The 22,307-nt window shown below is 39.3% G+C and overlaps 1 protein-coding gene across 1 annotated transcript in view; it reads left to right on the top strand.

Annotated features, from left to right (window-relative positions):
- Nucleotides 1-11,935, top strand: part of bsna (bassoon presynaptic cytomatrix protein a) — a 108,364-nt gene extending 96,429 nt beyond the window's left edge. Inside the window, exon 13 of the mRNA XM_038721940.1 lies at nucleotides 10,353-11,935. The gene's annotated coding sequence lies outside the window, so the exon portion shown is untranslated. The remainder of the gene's footprint in view (nucleotides 1-10,352) is intronic.
- Nucleotides 11,936-22,307: the final 10,372 nt, after the last annotated feature.

Raw genomic sequence — 22,307 nt, 5'->3', positions numbered from 1 at the left:
TGTTGATGACCCCACCGATGTTAATGCAAATGACTTTTTAAATATGGCCACTTCTTTTAACTTCAAACAACATGTCAAAGGGCAAACACATAACCGTGGTCATACACTGGACTTGATTTTTATCCTGGGTATTAGCATTCCCTTGGTGGAATTAGTGGACATGACCATATCTGACCACAGATGTTTTTAGCTGTGATTCTTCTGTTACTTGTGCCGCCTCACCATGCTCTGTGAGTTCTGGCATCTTTAATGAACAAAGTGTTTCAAAGTTTTGCACATTCATTCAGAGCCAAAGCCAACACCTGTCTGATTCCAACACCAACAATCTGGTCGATCACTTCAATCATATCTGCTTGTCGTCAATAAATATTACTGCTCCTCTAAAGGTTAGGCCTACGCCTAAAGCTAGTAAGCAACCCTGGATAAATGACAGCATTCGCAGCCTCAAAAGGGAATGCAGGAAAGCAGAGCGCAGATGGAAAAAATCCAGTCTCCAAGTCCATTACCTCAGTCTGAAGGATTTATTAATTAACTACAATAACATGGTTATGGATGCGAGAACACACTATTCTGAACTCATTACTACACATAAACACAATCCCAGGTTTCTGTTTAAGACTGTGGATCAGCTGGTAAACCCAACCCCTCCTTGTGCCCCAGCTGGAAGTAATGATGACTGTGAATTGTTTTTATCTTATTTTACCAATAAGGTGGTGTCAAACAGAGCCTCTGGTTGTGTCTCTGATCAGGGCCGTGCAGAGACCTTAGGAGGGGCAGGTGCTGAAAGCATAAAAGGGGCACATCAAACAAGGATTTAAGAAGAGCTGTTTTCAAAAAATTGATACAGCAATATATTGTAAAGTTTCCTTTGCTGATACGCGTATAGATACGGATGCCTCTGTATCGATACAGCAGCAATTGCTGTGATGTAGTTTTGAACAAGAAATTTAGTACCGAAAAGACATTTTAAGTTCAAAAGTTAAAGAATATTTTCTTTGCACCTATTAATAATAACTATGGGATTACTTGAACTGAAGTGTCTTAAGTTGTCCAAACCTTAAGGTTTTTCCTTCTCTGTTATACAGAATAAAAAAAAAACACCTGTTATAGTAAACCTTGCGTATGACATGATCATTACTCATTGTTTAGTGATATGTTCCTTATTGTGAGATTGCAGGAAATGTCCAGCTCTAGCTTTAAAACCTTGTTGGCGGACATAACTTACAGGGAACAGTTACTTTTCAGGGGGGTTTCTGGGGATATTGCTACTGCGGTTGTTGCCTTTGTTGGTGACACTGCTGGAGCTGATCTGAGACAAAAGATATTCAGACAGACATAGGAGATATATTAAATGATTAACATTTGTTATGTGACCATGATAAGATGTAAATATAGCTGAAATTGTTTGGAACTGGCTCATTGTGACTGACCTGCTATAGTGCTGCAGCTGCTGCCAAGGCTGACTGCTACTAGAAAGTAGGAGGGAGATGCTCACAGAGGCTGCAGGTTGAGAAAATAAGATACCAGATTTAAAAAGTGTGGGAAATAATAAGAAAGAAATAATAAGAAAACATTAACATAAGTGTATGTGTGTCTGCAGTATGCAATATTTTGATCATGATTTCATATATTGCATTGTGACTGTATATTTGGATTTTAACTGATTATATGTCTAATTGAAAATCTAAATAAAGAAACAAATATGTGTGTGTATGTATGCATAATAACATTAATCTTACCAATAAGTGGAGGAGGAGTTGTTTTGGGCAATTAAAACAGCAATTTCCTGTCGGCCATGTCCCTAAAAATGTCTATGACATCATTGTCATTTATTGGAATGTCCTTCTCAATGGCCAACAGAAGGAGGTCGGACAATCGCTCCTCTTTGCAAAGGCTGCGAAGTTTGGTTTTCACTAGCTTCAGTTTTGAGAAGGAACGCTCCACAGTTGCGTTGGACACCGGGAGTGTGCCATATGTCTTCAGCAGCTCAGTCATGTTGGGGAAAACTAGATGTGCATTGTTTTCCTTGACCAGTGAAAGAATAGATGACACATTGACTGGTGGTGGGCACGAGTATGAAGTATGGAAGACCTTCAGTTCTGTCTGCAATTTGTCTTCCTCTTCAATGTTGTAGAACTGGCACAGTTTCTTCGCAGCTTGGACTGCTGCTGTTGGAATACTTGCTGTTTTCCAGTGCTCTGGGACTGTCAGGTAATGGAAGGCATGCAAGATTTCCCATATGGAGTTATCTCCACCTTTAAAGCGTCTCTGAAGCTCTTGTATCATTGTGTCCACAAAAACGTAATACACTTTAACACGGTAGTACTCCTGCAAAGATTGGAAAGCATGGTCAGTTGTAGCTGATGTGGCAGCAAACTTGAACTTCTCTGGCACTTTCCTTCTCCTAGCTTGTCCGGGGACCTCAGATGGACGGTCTAAGCCCACTGATGCAGCCTTCTCTGTAGCCTGTTGATAAATGTTCTCGAACTCTTCTTCTGTTCTGCTTTGAGCCAGCCTCTGTAAAACTCCATCAACAATATTGTAGGCTGCAGCAAGGTCCATGTCTTTCTGCTGCAATGCTTCGGATGCAACTGCAGTCACCTGAAATATTGGACAGGTGATCTCCAGACACAAGAAGAACTCAAAATTCTGTCTGTCTGGGGGATCTTGCTGTGTCATTCCTTCAAGGAACTGCATGACAGCTGGGAGGACTTTCACCAGAGTTTTCAGTGCACTCTCTCTGCAGGTCCACCGGGTGTCAGCTTCTTCAGCTCCAGTGGACACTGATCTGTGTGTTTTCTTTTCTGCATTTCAATAAATGCAGAGTGCCGTTTTGATGAGTTGGCCATAAAAGTGTAAAGTTTTTCAACTAGATTGAAAAAGTTGACAAAACAGATTAAGGTATTGTGCCTGACAGTGTACATACAAGGCCTTTGGATTTTGCCTTAGAATTCTGGACTGCAGTCCCTTATAGGGCCCACTCATGTGGGAAATGACCGTCCCTCTACATTCTTTGGAAATGACAGTAATGGTTGGCAGGGTCCAATATTATCACACATTTGGATAAAGGCCTCATCGTACTTTATGTTGAATTGTAGGACGTGGGCAGGGTCGGTTGGGTGTTGTAGTCCAATTAGGTTTCTGGCTTCTGTGTCCTTCTCCTGGCTTGCTTCTTCCTGCACTCTTACTGTTGCTTGTGCCTCAATATTTCCCTCTGTCTCTCGAGCCTCTGTCTCCTGGCTTGCTGTTCCCTGCACTTTTTTTGTAGCTTGTGCCTTAATGTCTTCCTCTTTCTCTCCACCCTCTGTCTCCATTTCCTCATCTGATATATCACTTTCCACTTGCTGTCCATCTAGGAACAAGGCACAATTTACTATTCTAGCATTAATCTATTATTTTAACTACTACTCTTGCTCTTTTTCAATATTAAGTCCACCTTAAGTACTGATACAAAACATAAAAAAACTGACACATTGTAATATAGTAATTATTATTCTTGTTGTAGATGTTGATGTCCAAAACTGAATACCTTATTAACATTAAAAAAAAATGGTGCATGTGTTACCTGTTGTGCTCTTTTTAAACCAGCTGGACAGTGATCCACTGCCTTTTGCTGCCTCAAGCAGCTCCTTCTTTTTTTGTTTGATTCTCCTTTCCTTGCGAGGCATCTTTGCACTGCAGAACACACAGAGACACAAACACCTTCTCAGTCACATTTCATACCTTATTTAAAATATAAATCTATTCCAATCCTGTTCTGAATTTTGATAATTGATGATTATTGAAAAAAAAAAAGATTTATAAGTATAATTTGGAGGATGAGACAATCAGTAAAACCCTGTTTACCGATTATTTTTAAGGCACACTATGTTTTTTGAATAAATAGGCTACTGTCAAAATAATGGTTGGAATAGTTTTTAGTCAAATCAAATAAAAAGGACCAGACCCCTCGATGCCTGTGAAACGTATTGTCCTCAAACAGCAAGAACAAAATGAACGGGACACCGTTAAATATTGCTGCTGTGTAGAAGCAACGCTTGCTGCTGGCTAACCACTGTTAGCCGTCAACTTACGTTACTTACTACAGCAATATAAACCACAACTGCGCCTTCTGTCTTCACGTCATTCTTTTAAAATACATCCCACAACCCACAACAAGCAAACGGCTGCAAACGCCCCTTACCGACGAAGTGTCGTGATTCCTGAACGTTAGCGCTGAATCAATAAGCATGAGCTCTTCGCGGATGAGGTCATCAGTTGAAAGGTCATGACGTGGGTCCTTTTATTTACGGCTAAATAATTATCCATTCATTTTACTAATACTTAGATTGGGCAGGCCTTCACAAAAGGGCCTTTACAAAAAAAAAAATAACACTGGAAATTTTGTCTTGACAAAAGGGCACTTTGGGCATCAAAGGGCAAAGGGGCAGGTGCTCAAGCACCCATCGCACCCCCCTCTGCACGAGCCTGTCCCTGATTATTTTTAAACGGCTTGCGTGAACCCACTTTTAAAGAAACCTGGTTTAGATCCAATTAACCAATTTCAAAACTGCCTTTTATTGCAAAGATTCTAGAAACAGCTGCTCACTGTACTTGAAAATAATAAATTATTTGAAAAGTTTCAGTCTGGTTTCAGAAAGTACCACAGCACTGAGACTGCCCTGCTTAAAGTCACCAATGACCTTTTAATGTCTGCTGATGAAGGTATGTGCTCAGTCCTGGTACTCTTGGACCTTAGTGCTGCTTTTGACACCATTGATCACAACATCATGTTAGACAGACTGAGGCACTGGGTGGGGATCTCTGGTACTGCCCTAGAATGGTTTTCATCCTACCTCTCAAATAGGAAGTTTTGCGTGTCTGTAAACAACTATGTTTCTTCATTCTGTCCAGTTAAATATGGTGTGCCTCAGGGGTCGGTCTTAGGACCCATTTTGTTTTCCTTGTATCTGCTTCCCCTTGGACATATTATCCATAAACATGGTATTTCTTTTCATATTTATGCTGATGACAAACAAATGTACTTGCCCATCAGATCCACAGACCCTGGAATGCTGAGTTCACTTAAAAGCTGCCTTTGTGAAGTAAAAAAATGGATGTCAAATAATTTCCTCCAGCTGAACTCAGACAAAACAGAAATCCTGGTCAGTGGGTCCCAGCAGATGGCAGATGGTCAGATACTGCCATCTGCTTGTTCCCTAGTAAATCACATTAAGCCTGTTGCAAAGAACCTTGGTGTCTGGTTTGATAGTAATTTAAATTTCGAGCAGCACACCACAAAGCTTGTTCAATCTTGTTTTTATCAACTTAGAAATATAGCAAAAATTCGATCTATGTTAACTTTTAAGGACACCGAGACCATTTTACACATCTTCATCTCATCACGCCTGGATTATTGCAACAGCCTTTTCACCTGTTTAACCCAAAAATCTATTGATCGACTCCAGACTGTCCAGAACTCAGCTGCCAGGCTTTTAACCAGAACAAAGAAATATGACCACATCACCCCTATTTTAGCTTCATTACACTGGCTCCCAGTATGTTTTAGAATAGACTTTAAAATTTTATTGATCACTTTTAAAGCTCTTCATGGCCTCTCGCCTTGTTATATTTCAGAACTTTTAGTCCCATACGCACCAGCACGTACCTTGAGATCCTCGGGCAGAGGTCTGTTGTCTGTTCCAGAGTCTCGACTGAAAACTAAAGGGGACAGAGCGTTTGCTGTCAGGGCCCCAAGGCTCTGGAACAGCCTGCCCGAGGAAATCAGGTCAGCTGAGTCAGTGAACTCTTTTAAGTCCCTTCTTAAAACATATTTTTATAGGAGAGCCTTTCCTGATCTTATTTGACTTTATTTTATTCTATTTTACTTATTTTATATTTATCTTAAATGTGTATTTTAGTCTTTTCAATGTTTCTTGCTTTTATCTTGATTAATGTGATTTTATTTTAAGTAAATTTAGTAAATTTAGAAAGATCAACATCAATCTTATATAACAAAAATTATTTCTAATACAAAAGCAACATTTTAACAAATTAAAATCATATCTAAATATATCATATAAATGTAAAAGTTGTTTTGTATGACATGAAGTAATGCGTTGCAACAGTAAATATAATGTCAGAACCCATGTATAGAAACCCAGTGTCATAATTTGAAATCAGTACAGTTCAGGTGATAAAGTAAAGCAAAAACAAAAGGCTGGACAAAACAGTGAGCTGCAGGATCTGGCAGAGCCACACTGGAAGACTCTGGTGCTTCACATCTGGTATGATGCTGCCATCAGCTCATCTGGCTCCTGTAAACACAACAATGGTAGAAAGTTACTGACAGCCTAAGATCGCCTCAACATGATAAGCTCTCTGGCATGTAACAGTAATTATGGCAATGTGCAAAACACTGTTTACTCATATGTGCAATATTAATATTTTTTGTATATTCATTATTTTGATCTTATGTTAAATTGACTGTTGAACTGTTACTATCTGACATATATTTATCGAGATTTGTAATGTACCTTTGGGTTGTCACAAAAGTAATGTCCTACACAATAACAAAAAAGGGCTTGAATCTTGAATGTAAGCAGGGGGCTCAGGTTAAAAATACATGCAGCTGGAAAGCCTAAACAAACTCAGAAGCGGCTATCATACAGCTAATAACTCTGCATAACTAGCATTACTTTACCCAACTCAGAAACTTGACATAACAGGCCAGCTAAGTTACGTGTTTACCGACACGACAATTGCCACCACCGCTTCCCCCTCAACCCTCAACCCTCAGCCCTGTCCCTCAGTCCAGGTGGATCCACTAATTGTAGGGACACAGTGAATCTGTTACAGTAATGTTACCTATCCAAATCTAATAATGCCTGTTTGGCAAGTTTACCGTTAACACTGCATTAACATCAGCTAACTGACGAGGTGGGCCATTAACGTTACTTTACTACTTACCTTTTAACAGACTCTTTTTGTTCAAAAGTGTTATCTCTCTAAATTCAAACACTTTAATATGTTTTGACTTCTGTGCACGCTTGAGAAACTGCAGTTAGCACTCTTCAGTTATTTTAGCATCGTTACCAAAGCTTAAAGCTAGCTAATTAGTTGGTTAGGTAACGTTGGCTAAGTTAACAACATTTTCAACAAATGTTCAGCGTGCAGTGTGTAGCTGTCCACTTCTCTATGGCATTTGATTGCTTGTCTTGCTTTTGTTTATCATCCAGCGTAGTCTGCCAAAGCCTCCCTCCGCCGCTTGTTTGGGTGGGTGATTTGCAGGCTGATCAACATCCCACCGCTCCTTTTACCCATGGTTTGACTCTAGGCTGTGTGTATTCAGAACCAGTGAGAAACAGACTTTAAAAATAATAATAATAAAAATAATAAACACTGCGTTAACGTGCGATAAAATAATTGTTGGCGTTAATTAATTAATGCCTTAACGCGATAATAATGCGTTAACGTGCCCAGCCCTACTAACAAGCTAACGTTATGTAACTTTTACCCATAGCTAATTATTGTAACACATAAATAAAATACTAGAATTTCACTCACCATCTCGAGCACAGGCTTGTGGACGTTCTTTTTCTCTCCAATATATCGCGCAGCCTGTCTTATATGACTGCTCAGCACGCAGTCATATGATAAATCTTTTCAATTGTGTAATCTCCCCTGTCCTGCTATATTCTATTCTATAGTCTGTATTGCCATTGATTGACTAGGCCTAGGCCCCAAAGACAAAGAAACAGGTGCCAAAAGCACCATTTCACAGGCATCTCGGTTCAGATCTAAAAGCAGAGCTGCCATTGGCTGCGCTCGCAAGACTACAGGTCAGCCCATGTAGCAGAAACTGTCACGCCCCCTTGCGCATAAATTGAACCGAGCCCACTGCTCGGAGCCTTTCTCAGTTTGCTCACTGAACTGTAAGAATGTGCTAAATTGTTGACATTTTCCTGTGTTCCTGGGCCCTGTTTCAGAAAGCAGGTTTAACAAACTCTGAGCTTAACCCTGACCTCTGAGTTGACTGAGTTTTCAGTTTCAGAACAGCGGATCAGAATAAGTTCAGTCAGTTGATCAGTCAGAGTATGTTGAACCTGATGAAAGCGCGTTCATGGGGATGAAAAAAAGTCATCATCAATGGAGCTCTGATACTACGATTCACCATGGCAACAGGTATAGACAGGTAGAACCTCCATTTCAATCCGGTGGAGCTATAAATATTAATGCGTGCCAATGCGGACCATGATAGGCTATTTATGTTAAAACGTAGGAGTGGAGGAAGGAGTCAATACATTGACAATATTACATTTTATACAGCATTGCTCATTCATCATTTACCAGACTGGAATTTCCTTAATGAATGATAAAGTGCTGGAATTCTCCTACAGCACATTACATTAATTTGAAATAGGCTACAGTCTTATTTATTCAGCTGTAACCTGACGGAAAAAATGCCGGTGGCAATAACTGAAGATGAAAATATTAATCAGATCAGACACAGTTTAGGCTAGTCATTACCGAATGTAAAGTCACAGTCCGACCCAGGTTAGCCTATTAACAATTTCTTTCCCGTGGAAAATGTGTCTAGGTTCAAACTGACTGTAAAGTTTTGGATGTCTATGTTACATTAATAAAATCTTGCTCATTTCGTATTTAATGAAATTATGTCAAAACACATAATGAAAAACTCACTCACTACATTTCTTTGTTTCAGCTGCACCACAGTCATCTTCATTGAGAAATATTCACATCATATCCAACATGATAACTACCATATGGATGTTCCAATGAGTGGGACTACAATAGGCTATGAAAGACATTGATCAGTTTTATACTGATGAGTTTAAACAGTGATAAGGCTACTACAGCAATTTAGCTCACGTTAAGTGTTGCGGTGCAACTGTTGCCAACCTGACAGCTGCCTTAATGTCCACAGAGTCACAGTGTAATAAAGGTGTAGCCTATAAATTTTATTCTGATAAATCCTTGATGTCCGGAGAATATCTCTGTCATCAATGTCAGATTGATCATAAAAGCTTTCATGTTCAAGATCATGTTTGAGTAAAAAAAACCTAATAGCCTATCTAATCGGGATTTTGATGTTTCTAAAGACGTAAATGTGTTCCAATATGTGCTTTGATATCGACAGTATGAATGAGGAAATTTCAGACAACTGCTTCAGGCTCTGCAGGAGGAGAGGGGTCAGAGAGAAACTCAGCGTTTGTTGAAGTAAACCTCCTCCAGAGGAGGTTAGGTTCACAGTATAAGTTGCCACGGTTTCTAATATAGAGTTTATCTGATCTCGGTCTCTGAAACAGAAAACCCAGAGTTTTCCTCATCTCAGGTTTAACATACAGACTTAACTTGTGGGACGAGCTGCTCTGGTTGTTTTCTCTTTTTACCATACCTTTTGTGTGAGAACACACATTTTATTTTTAATCCTGAGAAGAATTTCTGTTTTCAACACAACAAATCCTCTGCCTATAGAAGAAGACGAAGAAATTCTGTGCCTAATTCAGAAGAAGATTACCACTGTAGCCTGCCTTCTCAACATCAAAGTCAACTGGACTGTTTCCTCTCAATGCCACCACTGGAACAGTCACTGTGACCCCGCTGCTGAGGGTGTAGTTCTATTGACAAACATACAATTGCTATACACTGCCCAAAGCAAAGCTAGCATATGCCAACTGAGTACAGCTCATTGCATATGCTGTTTATGGCCTGATTTCATATTTGGTTATTGGTCCCTGATTCCAGGCTTGGGGGTGTTTATTGAGGATTCATAATGTTTAATATTATATTAACATTTCTAGAATATCTTTTATATTCGGCCAATACCCAAACCTGACCCTATGTTGAACCCCAGTGTCCCTCCATGTCAGTTGCTATATGCCAAACAAACACTGTTTGCTATTGTGTTCATGTATGTGAGATATATGTAGGTCACCTTGTGTTACTGTATATTGTAAACAAGGTGAACAACAGTTACAAGTGGCCGTTTCGGTGGTGTGACAACTGAATAAACATTTCCTACAAGGCTGTTATTGTTTATACTGTGATCTACAAAACCTGGGGCAACTGTGCCCACCCACTAATCTTAAGGTCGGTGGTTTGATCCCCGGCTCCTGCAGTCTGAAAGTGACCTTGGCCAAGACACTGAACCCCACCTTGCATGTATGCAACTGCTGCCATCAGTGTGTGAATGGGATCAATGTGACATGTAGGGCAAGCACTTTGAGAGGTCTGGAACACTAGAAATGCACAGCCCATTTAGTTTAAGAACATGTTAAACATACAGAGGTCATTTCAAAAGGGTTGTGTTTAATATTTTGGACTAAATTACCTATTTTGTTATTTCACAGATCATTCCAAGACAGTATCCATCATCAGAAGGACCACCCTCCCTCCAGCATCACCTGCCAGAGAATTAGACTCCACCAAACAACCACGGAGCCCTACAAACAACCTGTCACAGTTAGGCACATCACTGTCCCTTCATTACAAAAGAGCAACTGGTAGCCAAAACTGCAAAATTCAAAGAAAGAGGTTTTTGCTGCTCTTCCTCCATGCCAGTAGAGGGTGCTCTACTTACATCACTGGAGAGCTACACAGCTGTTGCAGACTGGTGAAAACAATGGAGGCCATGTACCACCTCATCCTTAGTTCAGTGCTGAAGCTTCAAGTGAAGGAACTCTACTACTCCCATATGCTGACGACTTTACCATTTATATGAGAGCTGCTTTGTACAGGAAATAGGAGCTTTAACACATGCATGGCGTGACTCTATTATCCTTGGTTTCAGAGTCCTGTGCTCAAACTAGGAGCAACAGCAACAAACCAACCTCTCTCCTCTTTTCTATCTCTTCTCAAAGTAAAAAAAAAAAGAGTCAGGGAAATGGAATACAACTCACTGAAGTACTGCAGATTTTTCTGGTACTAAAGACCTCTTACATCACCTGTTGGGAAGGAAATAATGGAAATGTCCTGTTGAATGAATAAGACAACAGTAACGACGTAGCCGACATATAGAGAACAAGTTTGTCGACATGCGTTTTTTCCACGGTTTGCTCTGTTTCTAATTGTTACATTCCAGATTGCTTCCCCTCTCTGCATTTCTTGAATGCTGATTCTTCTTTTTTTCTAATCTCCACCCAGTGGTCCTCAACTTGCCATGTCTTTAGAAGTGTATAGTGGATTAAAAATATGTAGGAATTTGAAATGCATGGAACTTTATATTTAAGACCTTACACTGTTCATCATTACTTAAGAGACCACAAAACACTGGGAAACACATCTTAGGTAGATTATGTGAACAATAACAGAGAAGAGAGATTTCCAGAGCAACATACAGGAATCCGGTCAGAGGAGCCTTCTGTTTTTTAAGGGAAACATTTTTTTTGATTTTCGGTGTGAATCCGTATGTGGTTTGATTGTTTTTCAGCCACTAAAAAGCCATTAAGACAACATTTACCTGCAGTGCTTGTGGTGATGGGGTTTCTCCAACTGTGTTTGGCTTTCAGATGTTTCTGATGTTATTGTAGGTGGTTTCATTTCTTGTTTTCTTTTAATTTTTTTCTAATTTAGTTTTGTTATTTGCCTGGTTTTCATGTTGGAGGTTACCAATATCGCCTTAATCATTTAAAAATATTTTCTTTTGAAGAAAAACTGGCATATTTTTATTACACCATGTGAAGACATATTTTCGTCATATGCTTTTTTATGTAGTAATATCGGCTGGAACAGCGGCCACAGTGAGATTAATTTATATTTTTTAAATTTGGTTTTGATAATTATTTAATTATTTTGTGTTTTGTTAAATTTTATATTTTGTTACCCTTATTAAGCCCGTGTATATTGTCTGACTCTTTATTTATTATCAGTACTTGTAAAAGCAATAGAGTAAGAGCTAAGAAAGTAAAGAGCACAATCTTGTGTAATTTTAAAAGTTGGTGGGATTGAAATATGTTACCTACGTCTATCTACCTTACCACGCTCAAGTCTGACTTAAACTTACTACAAAATGTAGTCAATATTGTACACTGCTACTAATACATTAGAGAGCAGGAGTTCACCGATAAACAACAGTTTGGTACCACTCAGATCTTCTCCACCAACCAATAGTAAGACATCATGTCTTCAACCAGCCAGTCAGTGGATCAGAGTGAGACGCTGCCCGTATTAGTCAGCTGGAGTCTGATCTGAAAGCACTGCAGGGCAGCAGAGAGGCACTGAAAAGCAGACTAGTCACACATCGCAGCAGAATTTGCCTACTTGTCACCTGCAGGGTTTGTGTTTCTATGTGATTCTTTTGACCCTCAAAGATGGACATTTATTGGGAGTCTGCAAAAAACTCCTTGCACATTTGTGTGCATCAACAAAAGTCTTCACTCTGTCAAATGTGCATAGCCTACGTGAAAGCACACTCGAAAATGGTCTCAAAACGAAAAAGAATTCAGCTCTTTTTGAACTTTTCATTTCCGTGTCCAGACCTGTAACCCAACTCCCAAAAACCTCTTTCTCAAACTGTCAGTTGTCATGGAAACTTCTCAGGTCAGTGTTCTCCCTGCTGTTGCTCCTGCAGTGCATTGTGGGATCTGTGGTTCAGTACTTAATAGGTACTCTGTTGGGCCAAACATTGCAAGGCCTTCAAAAAAAACAATGAACCAACCAACGTCTGCTGTATATTGTCTGTGTTAACACTCGCTGGGAACCTTCGCATGCTGCCCGGCGCAGAGAACCTCAGTCACCTCTATATTGTACTGTTCCTAATCTTTGTATGTATGTGAGTGGGGTACTCTATGTGTGTATTTAATAATCATCATCCAATGTGAAAAAGAAAAGGAAACAAGACAAACACAAGTTCGACCATAACAAATATTGTGGGCAGAAGAGGTGATGTCTCATCTCCAGTCCTTCTATGCAATGAATCATATTTTGAAAAAAAGAACACACAAATGGGAAAAGTCACACGTTGTTCATCACAACTGAGTCATTGTAATTCTAATATCAAGATTGTTTTGTATGGCATTCCTCATAGATCAAAGTAAGAGATTCTGTGAATTTATTTGTGTATGATATAGGTCACTAGTAAGTTAGGAAATAATAACAAGGGTCTTTGTATTACTTGTGTTAACCTGGCATGTTCAAGGTCCCCTCTCCTCACCAGCTGCAGTCTGCCATTCATAGACATAGCAATTCTTCTAAATACAAATACTGTCCTATTTACATTTGCCATAAAAAAATTGTTCTACACCCTAGCAAAACATGTTTGTTTTCAGTCAGCAATAATTCTTATTGAGGTCTGTTTAAAAGGAGACCTGCATACAAATAAACAAAAAATATTCATGAGCAAAAATAAAACAACCCAAAAGCCCTAGTCATCAGCTACCTGAATATGCATTTGTTTTTGAGAGAGAAGTATTTCATATTGTTTAGGTGAAACACAAAGTTAGTTCAAATACAAATATATAAACATTATAGTTAATAATATACAATTTATAGATATTTTATAAGAAATACTGCTGTAGGCACTAGTGAGGTACTAAGGCATTAATAGATTGAAATAGCTGGTGTGATAGTGAGTTTGTGTGTATGTTTGAGTGTTTAAATGTGCACTGCCACGACACACTAAGGTTTATAAGCTAAATACACTATGGAAAGTAAATTCTGTACCTCAGATAAATATACCATTGCATCATGCTATGACAAGCCAATTATATAGAAGCTATTTATGAAAATAAATATTTTTAAAGAGGTAAAAGTTTTTGCAGTATTAAAACATCCCACATCTCCCAATTCCTTTACAACTCCCAACAAGTCAGTGAAACTATGTAAAAGAAGTTTGTATATATGTTTTGTGAAACATCTATGAGATTGTTTATCTATATAAGAATTTATTTTATCATACTTAGATGGGATATAAAGCTGGCTGGGACTGAAAAAGAAGAATAAAGATTTAGGTTTGAAATCTATAGACATATAGAGTGAGAAAGTATGCACAACCACAATAATAAGATTGATATAAATCTGAAAAATCCTTTTCATAGAAGTAAGTAAGTAAGCAAGTGAGTGTGCTTAAACAGAACAATATGTAATGCTGTTCATTTTATCTCAAAAAATCTGATTGGTGGGTGTTAAAAATGTAATTTTCTGGTTCTTGTTTAACACAAGAAATGCCAATGAGCTGTCAATTGATAAGTTGTTTTAAAATATTTCTAAAACTTTTAAAATCAACTTCCATAACTTACCTGTGGCCTACTTTATGTAAAAGATAACAGGTCATAATGAGGGTTTTGGCGTTTTTGACCTCTGTACAGTTAAATTCACCTGCAGGATTGAGAGTCTGATCATTCTGGTTCTGTTTGCAAAGCTTAAAACAGTTGTCAAATAATACTCCTCTATTGTATGTGGCATAATTTAGAAGTTGGTAAAGAAAGGGAAAATCTACTATATATATATATATTTTTTGTCTTTTTTTCTTTTTTTCTTTTCCCACGGGGTGATCATTCACTTAAAGTAGCGACTCGTTTACTGCCGACACATCACAGGCCTCCATCCACAGATTAGTCATAAAACATGCTTCTCAAACATATTCATTTTTAAGTCACAGCTCCTATCTACTGCAGCAAATATAACTGTATAAGTGAGCACTACATTATGGCCACCTACAAATTTAGAAATTAAAGGAAATATGCTTTTTACTAGCTCACGTAAGCAGGGTTCGATCTCACTAGAGCAAAATTAGTACTTACTCCTGGTTTGCTGCTTTCTCCTTCTCCCTGCTACTCAAACGTTAATGGTTCTGTGTTTTCAAGTCATATTGATTATGTACGTCAGCATCCAGGCAACGTTTTATTTGGGGCTGATCTAAAAACCATATAAAGGGTTTTTTCTTACTACATTACAGCTCCCTATGACACTACTCATTATGACAGGGGAATACTTTTAAACAGTGACAATCTTACTCTGACAATTTTGTCAAAATACCTTATATAATTGACAACAGTGAGCCACAGGAAGTGTAGAATACAAGTGGTAATATTCTGCCCACAACACAGTACCAAAGTTTTGTGTATATTGTAGGTCAGAGTAAAACACGAGGACCTCTTTACTTGCCATTAAGTGATCATATAAACCATGTTTTAAAGGCGAGCTTTACTCCAACTAAGCCCAGCATGTTGTGCCACTTAAATAATGACCAAATATTTTAATCCGTGTATCATTCGTTCATATACATTTCGCTAAATTAACTAACATTTCATTTTTGCTGTGTTCCATTGGGTGTATTTACAACGATCAATGAATTACTTTCATACTGAAGAAATCATAACTGGAGGATTCTCATTCATATTCTGAAGCACTCCCATTCCTGTCCCAGTACAGTGAATTGCATTGTGTACTGAAAGTTGAGTCCAAAACACCCACTCAGTTGATGTTCAAGCTCATATTCATTACAATAAATCAGGCAGAAGCCCAAGTGTATTTGCTGTATGTCTATCAAGTGAAGACACAAAGCAACTTCCTGGTTACACAAATTGGACATAGTAAATATCAAAATCAGTATTTTTTTCATTCTGGTTTTAAAACATAAAAACCAAAAACAGGTTGTTGTTTTTTTCCAATTTGGTATTGAAAGGAAATAATCAAAAGAACGAACGAGACATGGATATTTAAGTAAGGGGATTGAGTAATTTTTGAATCACAGAATCATGAAGACGCTTAATATCTTCAGAATTATCTTAAGAATTTCACATTTTTTGCTCTTGTCTGATTACAACCACTGAAGGTACAATACTGGTCACTGAAGAAAGCCATCCTGTTACTGCCCTTTAGCCAGTTGTGGTCTCTGTCTAAACTCTGCATGTTGTCTATCTGTATCCAGGAACACAAGAGTCTTTAGCTCTGACAACAGCAATCACCAGTGGGCAAAATCACCAAGCCATAGCCTAGTTTTTCAGAGGTGTGTGAAGATCAAATGTTCAACAAATGGACTTGTTTTACTACACTGCTTAAAAAAGACAGGGGAACACTTAATCATGACAGTATAACATCATGTCAGTTAAACTTCAGGGATATCAATCGTTCCAGTTAGGCAGCATAAGCAATTGTGATCAGTGTCACCTGTTTTGGTGCAAATGAAAGTGACAACAGGTGCACTGGAGAGGCAACCCACAAAAAGGGAATGGTTTTGCAGGTGGTGGCTACATACAGTTGCTCTCTCCTTGTCCTTTCTGACTGATTGTTCAATAGTTTTACATTTAGCTAGTGTCTTTGTCACTATTGGTATCATGAGGCTGTACCTGCAGCCCATTCAGGTTGCACAGGTAGTCCTCAGTGTCCCCAGACCTGAATCCAATTGAGAATCTCTGGGACATCGTGCATCAGACGCTGCCAAGTAGTGCCACAGACTGTCCAAGAGCTCACAGATGCCCTAATCCAGGTCTGGGAGGAGATCCCCCAGGACGCCATAGGCATTAGGCATGGGTACATTATGTCAACGAGATGTTCTTATGTGGATAGTGATACAAGTGTGTGTGTGTGTGTGTGTGTGTGTGAGTGACTGAGTGTGTGTGTGTAAGGGGGTCTTTCTTAACTAAAAAAGTAGCATACATTCCTTGTACAGAACTACTGCTCTTACTGTTGGCTGCACAGACAAGCGACGTACTGCAGGACTAAAGATTTTAAAACACAAAAAAGTATGAGAAGGTGTTTTATAGGTGAGTGGTTGTAAAGAGAGAGTAGGATGCTGAAACAAACAAAACCATGAGGGAAAAGCTACTTGGAATCATCAGTAAATCAAGTAAAATTACAAGTGCATGACCTGGACACCTTCCACACCCACCCTAACCCTGCACTCATCCTTTGACTTTTTGAACTTCTTTGTCCTTTGACCTCCCACCTCACGGGCTGCCATATTTTTTTCCAGTGTAAATACCAGATGAGAAACAACCAGAGTCTGAACAAATAATATGTAAATTCTATGGACGCATTCTGTACAACATGTAAATCTCAAACATGCTAATAAACCATAACATACACACACATGCACACAGGGATGAGAGAGGCCTTTGCATACTACACAGCAACATGAGTGTATCCAAGCCTGAACCTCCCTGCCCAAACGTATGCTTAGTGTGTACAAAAACAACAAAATCTACATAACAAACAAGAGTAGTTGTTCATTTGAATGATAAATTACAAAAATGTCATTGTGTACGTATGTGGCTGGCTCATGCAGACTGTTTAAAAACCATTAAAAAGTTGTATGTGGATGTAAAAGAAATAAAAAAAACATTGGTCTGTGTAGTTTCTATACATGTGTTTGTAAAATGAGATGACAACAAAAACAAAACAAAGAAAAATATTCTAGCATCCATGTAATTTTTGGGGTGGACAGATTTGATGAAGAGGGCGAGAGGGCGAATTGGACAATGGAGATGTGTAAAAACAAAACCCCCCAATAAATGAAGAAAAAAGTGTGCTAGAAAAGGGTGGCGAAAAAATGTATTCCATTCACTATTGTAAGTGGAATAAGCAAAATTTCATGTTTCCCCATTGTAAACCTTATGTATGTTTCTGTGTATTCCTCCTGTAAATGGGTGTAATAGACCTGGTGCATCATGCCATGTAATCTGATGAATGACATATTATGACTTTACAACACATTTAAATCAGGAAAAATGAATAAAACAAAAATACATAAAAACTAAAAAAAAACAGTATAAGCCTTTTTATTTTATAGTGAACTTCAATTTAAAGTTTCTCTTATTCTAGAATATCATACAATCTTAGAATTTATTTCATGTCATTTTATAGCTTTGTTTGCAGAAAGTGTTGCGGACATCTGTTTTTTAGAATTTATAGAAATCCACTGTTCTTTTCAAGCAGGCTCAGTTTTAAACAAAAAACACATTGTCTCACTTAAGTATATGGCCATGCTTAAAGTTAGGCCCCCGAGCATGAAACGTGCAAGGACCCTATTGAAATGTAAGGAATTATTAGGGCCCGAGCATGAAACATTTGAGGACCCTTTTAAATTGCAAAGATTTTTTAGGGCCCAAGCATGAAACATGCAAGAACCCTACTGAAATGCAAGAAATTATAATTTCACACAATGAATCACATTTTTGATAACTTAAAAATGCTCAAACACTCATGGAACTTTACATGTTACATAGTTTTCATGCATGGGCGTGGCAAAATGGTTCGCTAGTTCCCCCCACAGAGCAGCCTCCGGGCCATGTTTGAACGAGTTTTACGAAGTCTTTGTGGGAAATGTATCATATCCAGATCTACAAAAAAGCCTCTGGGAGCAATGCACTAAACCCATCAGGAAGTCGGCCATCTTGTATTGAATGTAATTTTAGGTGATACTTTAGCAAACTCCTCCTACAGAATTAATCAGATCAACTGCAAATTTTGGCTGTGTAATCTAAAGGCAGTGATGATGAAAAGTTGTGCTATCTGTGAGTTTTCGTTGAAGGGTGTGTCCATGGCATGGCCTTGATGATTCCCGAATAAACAGGAAGTTATAAGTTATAAATAGTTATATCGTCAGTGATTATGCTCAGATCTGTACCAAATTTCAGAAGTTTGATAAGGGTCACGCCCTGAACACATCTACATGCCAGTATTCAATCACACTGATAGTGCCACCTACTGACAGAAGGACCCTTCAATGATGCAGCCCCCAAACAATGTTTCGCTTAGATGTTCGAAACTTTTGTGGCACACATATCATCTCAAAATGCAAAGAAAATACTCTTGGAATTGTAGTATCTTTGATGAGAGTCTTGCCTTGAACAAATCTACAGGCCAATATTCACTCTTACTCAAAGTGCCACCTACTGGCAGCAGTAAGAGACCCATCAATGATGCAGCCCCCACGCCCTGTTTCGGTTTTTCAGATTTAGTAAACCAGAAATTTTTGTAAACTGCTGCCAGTCATGCATATTCATGTCCATAAGCACAAAAAAGTCATCAAAATGAATCTAAAAGCCTTTTCTCTCTGACAATCCCAACATCTTTCGCAGTGGAGGTTTAGTTTTTTAGATCTAAACCTTAATTGATAGGTAACTCAGTCACAGTCTCATTCACTTGTGTATAATCTGCAGACTGAGTTCTCCACCGGTCATCAATTCTTTAACTTGCAAAATCTTCCCGTTGGGAGTGTGGACACATGATGTATATTTGTATGCTCAGCTACTCAAGCTCTAACTAAAAATACCAAAACAACAGCTGAAAAGGTTTATTTTTACAAGGCAAATGCACTTTTCTATCAACTAGGCATCATATTGTGACATTGTAAGGAGTTGGCCTGAATAGCTCACCTGGTAGAGTGTTGGTTTTCAAATTAATCCAGACTTCGGTTTGATTCCCAACATTATTGCAAAACTCTACACACTATCCAGAAAACTTCACTCTTGTGTTTTATTTAGGCCTACTGAATTCCAACACTTGTACTGTATGTTTTGAATGCACTTATGTCTACACCTGTTTTTTTGTGCCATGTGCTATCTCTCTTATTGTACTAATTGTATGTCTTTTAATGTGTGAAAGCCTGTATGTCCAAGACAAATTTCCCTAGGGACAAATAAAGCAATCTTGAATGTTGAATCTTGTAAAGCAAACAATTCTTGCAAAACTCTTCAAACTCAGAAGTAGTACAGTAGTAAAACCAATAAAACAATATATCCTTGTCAATACAGTGCATATTACTGCCAGACAGCACTTACTCACTTACAGTTACCAACCAGGTTCTCATTTCAAAATCTCCCGATGATACCTGCAACAGAATAGTGGCTCAGATTTGGTTGAATCCCTTGCCCAGCCTCCCTTAAGCTCATCCCATGGTTGACAACATGGTCAACCACAGTTGCTCTGATTTCATCTGTTATCATGCTCCTTCTCCCCCATCCTACGTCACCTCGGCCTTCTCCTCCTCTTAATTCTGAACTTTGTCCTGTCCTGCTCGTCGTCCTCTATTTCCCACACCTCTTACTTTCTGTCCAATATCAGCCTGCATTTTTGTGGATGAGACAATGAATAAGTAAAAAGGGGAGAAGGCCGAGGTGAGGTATGCTGAGGAAGAAGGAGAGGACAAGGAAGAAGAAGTTGAGTTAGGAACATAATAACTGATGAAATCAGAGTGACTGTGGTTTACCATGTTGTCAGCCAATGGATGAGCTTGGGTTCAACCAAATCTGAGCCACAATAATGTTCTGGGTATTACCTGGATATTTTAAAATGAACTGTAAGTGTTGTCCAGCACTGGTACTGGTTCAGTAATATGCACTGAAATGACACAGATACATCCATAATGTAAAACCAATCAAATATTTTTACAGAATTGCATGAAACCAGTATCTGGTGGAAATCGACTGTTCACCCCATAGCAAGACCCACATTGTAAATATGGTCTTTGCATATAACTGCATCACACTCAGAGAACTACAGGACCATATACGAGGACCAAGATCGCACCGCAGAGGATTACGCTCCGTAGTGCTTTTTGTGTTTTTGTTTATAAACTCTGTTTTCTGCTGTCCCTCTCTGGTAACATTTACCAGAGAAGAGCTATTAAATATTGGACTTTCAACTGCTCACACTATTCTACCGCTCTTTATCGAACCTGGAACTTTTAGAAGTTATTAGTTGGAGGAGCAGCAGCTCTGTACGAGATATACCGGAGACACCGAAGGGGGAAGCATGCCCGCCCACTGGTTAAACTGACACAGCAGGGATTTCGCACTGCACTCTCTTTATCCACCTGGCAAATGTCCGCTCTCTGGCCAACAAAATGGACAAACTACTGCTCCGCACAGAACTAACTCAGACTTCTGCAGATCTGCCGCCCTCTGTTTTACAGAATCCTGGCTCAAGCACATCCCAGACAGCACACTTTACTTGCCGACCAGATAAGTAACGTGGAAAAATACATCCAGACTCCCTGCTCATTGTTCTCGGGGATACAACAACCAAAGTACGTTTACATTTACATTTACTCATTTGGCAGACGCTTTTATCCAAAGCAACTAACATTTGAGGAACAACATACAAGCATCAATAGAGCATCAAATACAGATCTACAACTGACAATACATACTAGTAAGAGCAGCAATAAATACTAGTAAGAGCTCACAGTACATATCACATCAATGGGGTAAATACCTAGGGAAGGACGTAAGAGTTAACAAAAAGTGTAATCAAAACAAAAAAGTGCTATCAATATAAGATAATTGTAGGGGATAGAAGAAGAAGAGCACAGGACGTGCATGTTAGAGGTTAGGAGTTAGAGGTGTTATAAGAGAAAGTGTTCTCGGAAGAGATGAGTTTTCAAGAGCTTCTTGAAGTTAGAGAGGGACGCTGCTGCTCTGATGGTGTGTGGTAGCTCGTTTCACCATCGTGGTGTCACAGATGAGAATAGCTGGGACTGGGATTGCTTTCTGTGAAGGGATGGCAGAGCCAGGTGGTGTTCGTTGGAGGAGCGCAGCAGCCGAGAAGGAACGTAAGTTTGTATTATGGAGTTTAGGTAGATGGGTGCAGACCCAGTTGTCACTCTGTATGCAAGCATTAGTGACTTGAATTTGATTCTGGAGGCCACAGGGAGCCAGTGGAGGTCACTGAGTAATGGAGTGACATGAGTCTTTTTGGGCTGATCAAAAATCAGACGCACTGCGTTCTGAACCATTTGTAAGGGTTTCATCGCACAAGCTGGAAGACCTGACGGTGGGATCGCCTGGCTGGAAGGATAGGTAGAGTTGCGTATCGTCTGTGTAGCAGTGGTAAGAGAAGCCGTGCAAGCAAATGAGCGGCCCCAGTGAGGTGGTGTAAATTGAGAAGAGAAGGGGCCCTAGCACTGAGCCTTGGGGCACCCCAGTGGAGAGGCAGTGGGAGGAGGATAATTGTCCTTGCCACAAAACATTGTAGGAACACCCCGAGAGGTAGGATTCGAACCAAAGGAGTGCTTTACTCGAGATGCCCATTGCTGAGAGAGCGGATAGCAGGATCCTGTGGTTGACTGTGTCAAAGGCAGCTGATAGGTCAAGCAGGATAAGAACCGAGGATTGGGCTGCAGCTTTAGCTGACCTTAGGGCTTCTGTTACAGACAGAAGATCTGTTTCAGTAGAGTGGGCACTCTTAAAACCAGACTGGTATGGATCTAGGAGGTCATTCCGTGAGAGGAATTCTGAGACCTGTTTGAATACTGCCCGTTCAATAGTTTTGGATAAAAATGGTAGAAGAGACACTGGTTGATAGTTCTCAACCTGAGTTGGGTCAAGTGAGGGCTTTTTGAGCAAGGGTGTAACCCGGGCCCT

This window comes from Micropterus salmoides, unplaced genomic scaffold (genome assembly GCF_014851395.1).
Source record: "Micropterus salmoides isolate LMB-PRFRI ecotype aquatic unplaced genomic scaffold, ASM1485139v1 Ms_hic_scaffold_16, whole genome shotgun sequence".
NCBI lineage: Eukaryota > Metazoa > Chordata > Actinopteri > Centrarchiformes > Centrarchidae > Micropterus > Micropterus salmoides.
The sequence above is the reverse complement of the archived record's forward strand: the minus strand, read 5'-3'. Positions and strand labels throughout refer to the sequence as shown.